The sequence below is a fragment of the Cherax quadricarinatus genome, chromosome 7 (assembly GCF_038502225.1).
Source record: "Cherax quadricarinatus isolate ZL_2023a chromosome 7, ASM3850222v1, whole genome shotgun sequence".
NCBI lineage: Eukaryota > Metazoa > Arthropoda > Malacostraca > Decapoda > Parastacidae > Cherax > Cherax quadricarinatus.
The window spans coordinates 62887295-62898488 of record NC_091298.1 but is presented as its reverse complement, the minus strand read 5'-3'; the positions used below and the strand labels follow the sequence as shown (position 1 = coordinate 62898488).

The following is an 11194-nucleotide window of genomic DNA, read 5'->3' as shown; positions in this document are numbered from 1 at the left end:
GATCGAAGACCAGGCAGAACTACAAAGGGATCTGGACAGGCTGCAGAACTGGTCCAGCAATTGGCTCCTGGAGTTCAATCCCACCAAGTGCAAAGTCATGAAGATTGGGGAAGGGCAAAGAAGGCCGCAGACGGAGTACAGTCTAGGGGGTCAGAGACTACAAACCTCACTCAAGGAAAAAGATCTTGGGGTGAGTATAACACCAGGCACATCTCCTGAAGCGCACATCAACCAAATAACTGCTGCAGCATATGGGCGCCTAGCAAACCTCAGAACAGCATTCCGACATCTTAATAAGGAATCGTTCAGGACCCTGTACACCGTATACGTTAGGCCCATATTGGAGTATGCGGCACCAGTTTGGAACCCACACCTAGCCAAGCACGTAAAGAAACTAGAGAAAGTGCAAAGGTTTGCAACAAGACTAGTCCCAGAGCTAAGAGGTATGTCCTACGAGGAGAGGTTAAGGGAAATCAACCTGACGACACTGGAGGACAGGAGAGATAGGGGGGACATGATAACGACATACAAAATACTGAGAGGAATTGACAAGGTGGACAAAAACAGGATGTTCCAGAGATTGGACACAGTAACAAGGGGACACAGTTGGAAGCTAAAGACACAGATGAATCACAGGGATGTTAGGAAGTATTTCTTCAGCCACAGAGTAGTCAGTAAGTGGAATAGTTTGGGAAGCGATGTAGTGGAGGCAGGATCCATACATAGCTTTAAGCAGAGGTACGATAAAGCTCACGGCTCAGGGAGAGTGACCTAGTAGCGATCAGTGAAGAGGCGGGGCCAGGAGCTCGGACTCGACCCCCGCAACCTCAACTAGGTGAGTACAACTAGGTGAGTACACACACACACACACACACACACACACACACACACACACACACACACACACACACACACACACACAAACACACACACATACAAACACACACACACACACACACACACACACACACAAACACACACACACACACACACACGACGCTGTGAAGCTAATGAGAATTCAATCGGATGAGGATCAGGCAGGACTACAAAGGTATCTTGGACAGGCTGCAGGCCTGGCTCCAGTTTAACCCCACCAAGTGCAAAGTCATGAAGATTGGGGAAGGTCAGAGTACAGGCTAGGGGGCTAAAGACTGAAAGGAAAAGGATCTTGGGGTAAGTATAATACCGAGCACATCTCCTGAGGCGCACATCAACTAAATAACTGCGGCAGCATATGGGCGCCTGGCAAACCTAGGAATAGCGTTTCGTCACCTGAGTATGGAATCGTTCAAGACTCTGTACACCGTGTACGTCAGGCCCATATTGGAATATGCAGCACCAGTCTGGAACCCACACCTGGTCAAACACGTCAAGAAATTAGAGAAAATGCAAAGGTTTGCAACAAGACTAGTCCCAGAGCTAAGGGGTATGTCCTACGAGGAGAGGTTAAGGGAAATCGACCTGACGACACTGAAGGACAGGAGGAATAAGGGATACATGATAGTGACATAAAATACTGAGAGGAATTGATAAGGTGGATAGGCTCTCTCCATTCTGCCTTCTGCCATCTTGACATAAAACTCCAGTAGGTTTGAGACAACATTTCGCCTCCTTGAAACCATGCTGGTTATCGTTTATAAGCTCATTCCTTCCTTCCTAGGTACTCCACGAGTCTTTTTCTGATAAGCTTTTCCATGACTTTACATACTAGACGTGTCAGTGACACGTATAGTATGTGTATAGATGTGTTGAAGATTGTTGTTAGTGGTATCACAGTGCCTCTGCTCCCTCTTTCAGGATCTATGGTGTGTGTGTGTGTGTGTGTGTGTGTGTGTGTGTGTGTGTGTGTGTGTGTGTGTGTGTGTGTGTGTGTGTGTGTACTCACCCATTTGTACTCACCTATTTGGGGTTGCAGGGGTCGAGTCATAGCTCATGGCCCCCGCCTCTTCACTGATTGCTACTCTCTCTCCCTTCTCCATGAGCTTTATCAAATCTCGTCTTAAAACTATGTATGGTTCCTGCCTCCAGTACGTCACTTTCTAGGCTACTCCACTTCCTGACAACTCTATGACTGACGAAATACTTCCTAACGTCCCTTTGACTCATAGGAGTCTTCAACTTCCAATTGTGACCCCTTGTTTCTGTGTCCCATCTATGGAACATCCTGTCTTTGTCGTGTGTGTGTGTGTGTGTGTGTGTGTGTGTGTGTGTGTGTGTGTGTATGTGTGTGTGTGTGTGTGTGTGTGTGTGTGTGTGTGTGTGTGTGCGTGTGTGTGCAGACAACACAGGCGCCATGTGACTTATGTCAAATTTAATGGTTAATCAATTTCATTTATTAAACAAAATTGTGAACACCAGAAGTGTCCTGCTAAACTATTGTATATGATAGTTATGTTGTGGGAACACCAGTGGTGTGTTGCTACACCAGTCTGTATGATAGTTATATTATGGGAACACCAGTGGTGTGTTGCTACACCAGTCTGTATGATAGTTATATTATGGGAACACCAGTGGTGTGTTGCAACACCAGTCTGTATGATAGTTATGTTGTGGGAACACCAGTGGTGTGTTGCAACACCAGTCTGTATGATAGTTATATTGTGGGAACACCAGTGGTGTGTTGCAACACCAGTCTGTATGATAGTTATGTTGTGGGAACACCAGTGGTGTGTTGCAACACCAGTCTGTATGATAGTTATATTGTGGGAACACCAGTGGTGTGTTGCAACACCAGTCTGTATGATAGTTATGTTGTGGGAACACCAGTGGTGTGTTGCAACACCAGTCTGTATGATAGTTATATTGTGGGAACACCAGTGGTGTGTTGCAACACCAGTCTGTATGATAGTTATGTTGTGGGAACACCAGTGGTGTGTTGCAACACCAGTCTGTATGATAGTTATATTGTGGGAACACCAGTGGTGTGTTGCAACACCAGTCTGTATGATAGTTATATTGTGGGAACACCAGTGGTGTGTTGCAACACCAGTCTGTATGATAGTTATATTGTGGGAACACCAGTGGTGTGTTGCAACACCAGTCTGTATGATAGTTATATTATGGGAACACCAGTGGTGTGTTGCAACACCAGTCTGTATGATAGTTATGTTGTGGGAACACCAGTGGTGTGTTGCTACACCAGTCTGTATGATAGTTATATTGTGGGAACACCAGTGGTGTGTTGCAACACCAGTCTGTATGATAGTTATATTGTGGGAACACCAGTGGTGTGTTGCAACACCAGTCTGTATGATAGTTATATTATGGGAACACCAGTGGTGTGTTGCAACACCAGTCTGTATGATAGTTATATTGTGGGAACACCAGTGGTGTGTTGCAACACCAGTCTGTATGATAGTTATATTGTGGGAACACCAGTGGTGTGTTGCAACACCAGTCTGTATGATAGTTATATTGTGGGAACACCAGTGGTGTGTTGCAACACCAGTCTGTATGATAGTTATATTGTGGGAACACCAGTGGTGTGTTGCAACACCAGTCTGTATGATAGTTATATTATGGGAACACCAGTGGTGTGTTGCAACACCAGTCTGTATGATAGTTATGTTGTGGGAACACCAGTGGTGTGTTGCTACACCAGTCTGTATGATAGTTATATTGTGGGAACACCAGTGGTGTGTTGCAACACCAGTCTGTATGATAGTTATATTGTGGGAACACCAGTGGTGTGTTGCAACACCAGTCTGTATGATAGTTATATTATGGGAACACCAGTGGTGTGTTGCAACACCAGTCTGTATGATAGTTATATTGTGGGAACACCAGTGGTGTGTTGCAACACCAGTCTGTATGATAGTTATATTATGGGAACACCAGTGGTGTGTTGCAACACCAGTCTGTATGATAGTTATGTTGTGGGAACACCAGTGGTGTGTTGCAACACCAGTCTGTATGATAGTTATATTATGGGAACACCAGTGGTGTGTTGCAACACCAGTCTGTATGATAGTTATATTGTGGGAACACCAGTGGTGTGTTGCAACACCAGTCTGTATGATAGTTATGTTGTGGGAACACCAGTGGTGTGTTGCAACACCAGTCTGTATGATAGTTATATTATGGGAACACCAGTGGTGTGTTGCAACACCAGTCTGTATGATAGTTATGTTGTGGGAACACCAGTGGTGTGTTGCTACACCAGTCTGTATGATAGTTATATTGTGGGAATACCAGTCGTGTGTTGCTACACCAGTCTGTATGATAGTTATATTGTGGGAACACCAGTGGTGTGTTGCAACACCAGTCTGTATGATAGTTATATTATGGGAACACCAGTGGTGTGTTGCAACACCAGTCTGTATGATAGTTATATTATGGGAACACCAGTGGTGTGTTGCAACACCAGTCTGTATGATAGTTATATTATGGGAACACCAGTGGTGTGTTGCAACACCAGTCTGTATGATAGTTATATTGTGGGAACACCAGTGGTGTGTTGCAACACCAGTCTGTATGATAGTTATATTATGGGAACACCAGTGGTGTGTTGCAACACCAGTCTGTATGATAGTTATATTATGGGAACACCAGTGGTGTGTTGCAACACCAGTCTGTATGATAGTTATATTGTGGGAACACCAGTGGTGTGTTGCAACACCAGTCTGTATGATAGTTATATTATGGGAACACCAGTGGTGTGTTGCTACACCAGTCTGTATGATAGTTATATTATGGGAACACCAGTGGTGTGTTGCAACACCAGTCTGTATGATAGTTATATTATGGGAACACCAGTGGTGTGTTGCTACACCAGTCTGTATGATAGTTATATTATGGGAACACCAGTGGTGTGTTGCTACACCAGTCTGTATGATAGTTATATTATGGGAACACCAGTGGTGTGTTGCTACACCAGTCTGTATGATAGTTACATTGTAATAACAGCGACAGTGTTCTGTTAGACTGTTCTATAATACAATAACACAGTGGGAACAAAAGCTAGCTCTGCTGCCTTGTTACATTCCATGACATAGGAGGGTGCTCATACAAGGTGTACATACTCAGCCTGACCTGTTAGACTTCAACATGGCAATGAGGGTGTGATACTTCCATTGTGGGAAGGGGAGAGAGAGGGAGGGGAGACGGATACAGAGAGGGGAGAGAGAGGGAGGGGTGAGTGTGAGGGGAGTAATGCAGTGTTGCTCACTACTGCAGTGTGTGTGTGTCTCTCCTGTCCTACCCTGAGTTACTGGTGACCTGCAGCGTGGTACAACAGTGGTGACGTGTGGCATAACACTGGTGACGTGGGATACAACAGTGGTGACGTGGGGTACAGCAGTGTTGACGTGTGGTACAACAGTGGTGACGTGTGGTGCAACAGTGTTGACGTGAGGTATACCAGTGGTGACGTGTGGTGCAACAGTGTTGACGTGCGGTACAACAGTGGTGACGTGTGGTGCAACAGTGTTGACGTGAGGTATACCAGTGGTGACGTGTGGTGCAACAGTGTTGACGTGAGGTATACCAGTGGTGACGTGTGGTGCAACAATGTTGAAGTGCGGTACAACAGTGGTGACGTGTGGTGCAACAGTGTTGACGTGAGGTATACCAGTGGTGACGTGCGGTGCAACAGTGTTGACGTGCGGTACAACAGTGTTGACGTGCGGTACAACAGTGGTGACGTGCGGTGCAACAGTGTTGACGTGCGGTACAACAGTGTTGACGTGCGGTACAACAGTGGTGTCGTGTGGTGCAACAGTGGTGACGTGTGGTATAACAGTGGTGCAACAGTGTTGACGTGGGGTACAACAGTGGTGACGTGTGGTATAACAGTGGTGACGTGGGGTACAACAGTGGTGACGTGGGATACAAAAGTGGTGACGTTGGGTACAGCAGTATTGACGTGGGGTACAACAGTGGTGACGTGTGGTACAACAGTGGTGACGTGTGGTATAACAGTGGTGACGTGGGGTACAACAGTGGTGACGTGTGGTATAACAGTGGTACCGTGGGGTACAACAGTGGTGACGTGGGGTACAACAGTGGTGACGTGTGGTGCAACAGTGTTGACGTGGGGTACAACAGTGGTGACGTGTGGTATAACAGTGGTGACGTGGGGTACAACAGTGGTGACGTTGGGTACAACAGTGGTGACGTGGGGTACAACAGTGGTGACGTGTGGTATAACAGTGGTGACGTGTGGTATAACAGTGGTGACGTGGGGTACAATAGTGGTGACGTGTGGTATAACAGTGTTGACGTGTGGTATAACAGGGTTGACGTGTGGTACAACAGTGGTGACGTGTGGTATAACAGTGTTGACGTGTGGTATAACAGTGTTGACGTGTGGTACAACAGTGATGACGTGTGGTATAACAGTGGTGACGTGGGGTACAACAGTGGTGACGTTGGGTACAACAGTGGTGACGTGGGGTACAACAGTGGTGACGTGTGGTATAACAGTGGTGACGTGTGGTATAACAGTGGTGAGGTGGGGTACAACAGTGGTGACGTGTGGTATAACAGTGTTGACGTGTGGTATAACAGTGTTGACGTGTGGTACAACAGTGGTGACGTGTGGTATAACAGTGTTGACGTGTGGTATAACAGTGTTGACGTGTGGTACAACAGTGGTGACGTGTGGTATAACAGTGGTGACGTGTGGTATAACAGTGGTGACGTGTGGTACAACAGTGGTGACGTGTGGTATAACAGTGGTGACGTGGGGTACAACAGTGGTGACGTGTGGTATAACAGTGGTGACGTGTGATACAACAGTGTTGACGTGTGGTACAATAGTAGCGACGTTGGGTACAACAGTGGTGACGTTGGGTACAACAGTGGTGACGTGTGGTATAACAGTGTTGACGTGTGGTACAGTAATAGTGACGTTGGGTACAACAGTGGTGACGTTGGGTACAACAGTGGTGACGTGTGGTATAACAGTGGTGACGTGGGGTACAACAGTGGTGACGTTGGGTACAACAGTGGTGACGTTGGGTACAACAGTGGTGACGTGGGGTACAAGTGGTGACGTGTGGTATAACAGTGGTGACGTGTGGTACAACGGTGTTGACGTGTGGTACAACAGTGGTGACGTGTGGTATAACAGTGGTGACGTGGGGTACAACAGTGGTGACGTGTGGTATAACAGTGGTGACGTGTGGTACAACAGTGTTGACGTGGGGTACAACAGTGGTGACGTGTGGTATAACAGTGGTGACGTGTGGTACAACAGTGGTGACGTGTGGTACAACAGTGGTGACGTGGGGTACAACAGTGGTGACGTGTGGTATAACAGTGGTGACGTGTGGTGCAACAGTGGTGACGTGTGGTATAACAGTGTTGACGTGGGGTACAACAGTGGTGACGTGTGGTATAACACTGGTGACGTGGGATACAACAGTGGTGACGTGGGGTACAGCAGTGTTGACGTGTGGTACAACAGTGGTGACGTGTGGAGCAACAGTGTTGACGGGAGGTATACCAGTGGTGACGTGCGGTACAACAGTGGTGACGTGGGATACAACAGTGGTGACGTGTGGTATAACAGTGGTGACGTGGGGTACAACAGTGGTGACGTGGGATACAACAGTGGTGACTTTGGGTACAGCAGTGTTGACGTGGGGTACAACAGTGGTGACGTGTGGTACAACAGTGGTGACGTGGGGTACAACAGTGGTGACGTGTGGTATAACAGTGGTGACGTGGGGTACAACAGTGGTGACGTGTGGTACAACAGTGGTGACGTGTGGTGCAACAGTGTTGACGTGGGGTACAACAGTGGTGACGTGGGGTACAACAGTGGTGACGTTGGGTACAACTGGTGACGTGGGGTACAACAGTGGTGACGTGTGGTATAACAGTGGTGACGTGTGGTATAACAGTGTTGACGCGGGGTACAACAGTGGTGACGTGGAATAACAGTGGTGACGTGGGGTACAAGAGTAGTGACGTGGGGTAAAAACAGTGGTGACGTGGGGTACAACAGTGGTGACGTGTGGTATAACAGTGGTGACGTGGGGTACAACAGTGGTGACGTGGGATACAACAGTGGTGACTTTGGGTACAGCAGTGTTGACGTGGGGTACAACAGTGGTGACGTGTGGTACAACAGTGGTGACGTGGGGTACAACAGTGGTGACGTGTGGTATAACAGTGGTGACGTGGGGTACAACAGTGGTGACGTGTGGTACAACAGTGGTGACGTGTGGTGCAACAGTGTTGACGTGGGGTACAACAGTGGTGACGTGGGGTACAACAGTGGTGACGTTGGGTACAACTGGTGACGTGGGGTACAACAGTGGTGACGTGTGGTATAACAGTGGTGACGTGTGGTATAACAGTGTTGACGCGGGGTACAACAGTGGTGACGTGGAATAACAGTGGTGACGTGGGGTACAAGAGTAGTGACGTGGGGTAAAAACAGTGGTGACGTGGGGTACAACAGTGTTGACGTGTGGTATAACAGTGTTGACGTGTGGTATAACAGTGGTGACGTGTGGTATAACAGTGGTGACGTGTGGTATAACAGTGTTGACGTGTGGTACAACAGTGGTGACGTGGTATAACAGTGGTGACGTGGGGTACAACAGTGGTGACGTGTGGTATAACAGTGTTGACGTGTGGTACAACAGTGTTGACGTGGGGTACAACAGTGGTGACGTGTGGTATAACAGTGTTGACATGTGGTACAATAGTAGTGACGTTGGGTACAACAGTGGTTATGTTGGGTACAACAGTGGTGACGTGGTATAACAGTGGTGACGTGGGGTACAACAGTGGTGACGTTTTGTACAACAGTGGTGACGTTGGGTACAACAGTGGTGACGTGGGGTACAAGTGGTGACGTGTGATATAACAGTGGACGTGTGGTACAACAGTGTTGACGTGTGGTACAACAGTGGTGACGTGTGGTATAACAGTGGTGACGTGTGGTATAACAGTGGTGACGTGGGGTACAACAGTGGTGACGTGTGGTATAACAGTGGTGACGTGTGGCACAACAGTGTTGACGTGGGGTACAACAGTGGTGACGTGTGGTATAACAGTGTTGACGTGGGGTACAACAGTGGTGACGTGTGGTATAACAGTGGTGACGTGGGGTACAACAGTGGTGACGTGTGGTGCAATAGTGTTGACGTGGGGTACAACAGTGGTGACGTGTGGTGCAACAGTGGTAACGTGTGGTATAACAGTGGTGACGTGGGGTACAGCAGTGCTGTCGTGTGGTATAACAGTGGTGACGTGTGGTATAAGTGTTGACGTTGGGTACAACAGTTTTGACGTGGGGTACAACAGTGGTGACGTGTGGTATAACAGTGTTGACGTGTGGTATAACAGTGTTGACGTGGGGTACAACAGTGTTGACGTGGGGTACAACAGTGGTGACGTGTGGTATAACAGTGGTGACGTGTGGTATAACAGTGTTGACGTGGGGTACAACAGTGGTGACGTGGGGTACAACAGTGGTGACGTGTGGTGGAACAGTGTTGACGTGGGGTACAACAGTGGTGGCGTGTGGTACAACAGTGGTGACGTGTGGTATAACAGTGGTGACGTGGGGTACAACAGTGGTGACGTGGGGTACAACAGTAGTGGCGTGTGGTACAACAGTGATGACGTGTGGTATAACAGTGGTGACGTGTGGTATAACAGTGTTGACGTGGGGTACAACAGTGGTGACGTGGGGTACAACAGTGGTGACGTGTGGTGGAACAGTGTTGACGTGGGGTACAACAGTGGTGGCGTGTGGTACAACAGTGGTGACGTGTGGTATAACAGTGGTGACGTGGGGTACAACAGTGGTGACGTGGGGTACAACAGTAGTGGCGTGTGGTACAACAGTGATGACGTGTGGTACAACAGTGGTGACGTGTGGTAGAACAGTGGTGACGTGTGGTACAACAGTGGTGACGTGTGGTACAACAGTGGTGACGTGTGGTAGAACAGTGGTGACGTGTGGTACAACAGTGACGTGTGGTGCAACATTGACGTGTGCTACAACAATGATGACGTGTGGTACAACAGTGGTGACGTGTACAACAGTGGTGACGTGTGGTACAACAGTGACGTGTGGTGCAACATTGGCGTGTGGTACAAGTGGTGACGTGTGGTACAATAGTAGTGACACGTGTTACAGTTGTGACGTGTTCAGCAATGGTGCCTGTGGTACAACAGTGACGTGTGGTGCAACATTGACGTGTGGTACAACAGTGGTGACGTGTACAACAGTGGTGACGTGTGGTACAACAGTGACGTGTGGTGCAACATTGACGTATGGTACAACAGTGGTGACGTGTACAACAGTGCTGACGTGTGGTACAATAGTAGTGACACGTGTTACAGTTGTGACGTGTGGTACAACAGTTTTGTACAACAGTGGTACCACAGTGTGGTACAAAAGTGTGATATGAAAGTATGGTTCAATAGTGGTTCTACAGTGTGATACAAGTTTATATATATATCTTTCAACACACCGGCAGTATCCCACCGAGGCAGGGTGGCCCACCGAGGCAGGGTGGCCCACCGAGGCAGGGTAGCCCACCGAGGCAGGGTGGCCCACCGAGGCAGGGTAGCCCACCGAGGCAGGGTGGCCCACCGAGGCAGGGTGGCCCACCGAGGCAGGGTGGCCCACCGAGGCAGGGTGGCCCACCGAGGCAGGGTGGCCCACCGAGGCAGGGTGACCCACCGAGGCAGGGTGACCCAGCGAGGCAGGGTGGCCCACCGAGGCAGGGTGGCCCACCGAGGCAGGGTTGCCCACCAAGGCAGGTTGACCCACCAAGGCAGGGTGGCCTACCAAAGCAGGTTGGCCCACCAAGGCAGGGTGACCTACCAAGGCAGGTTGACCCACCAAGGCAGGTTGACCCACCTTGGCAGGGTGGCCTACCGAGGCAGGGTGGCCCACCTTGGCAGGGTGGCCCACTGAGGCAGGGTTGCCCACCGAGGCAGGGTGGCCCACCGAGGCAGGGTGGCCCACCGAGGCAGGGTGGCCCACCGAGGCAGGGTGGCCCACCGAGGCAGGGTGGCCCACCGAGGCAGGGTGGCCCACCGAGGCAGGGTGGCCCACCGAGGCAGGGTGGCCCACCGAGGCAGGGTGGCCCACCGAGGCAGGGTGGCCAACCGAGGCAGGGTGGCCCACCGAGGCAGGGTGGCCCACCGAGGCAGGGTGGCCCACCGAGGCAGGGTGGCCCACCGAGGCAGGGTGGCCCACCGAGGCAGGGTGGCCCACCGA

At 49.7% G+C, this 11194-nt stretch overlaps 1 protein-coding gene across 1 annotated transcript in view; it reads left to right on the top strand.

Annotated features, from left to right (window-relative positions):
- Nucleotides 1-5218: 5218 nt before the first annotated feature.
- The window catches only part of LOC128686926 (ceramide-1-phosphate transfer protein), a 73119-nt gene continuing 67143 nt past the window's right edge, over nucleotides 5219-11194 (top strand). Inside the window, exon 1 of the mRNA XM_053774211.2 lies at nucleotides 5219-5353. The gene's annotated coding sequence lies outside the window, so the exon portion shown is untranslated. The remainder of the gene's footprint in view (nucleotides 5354-11194) is intronic.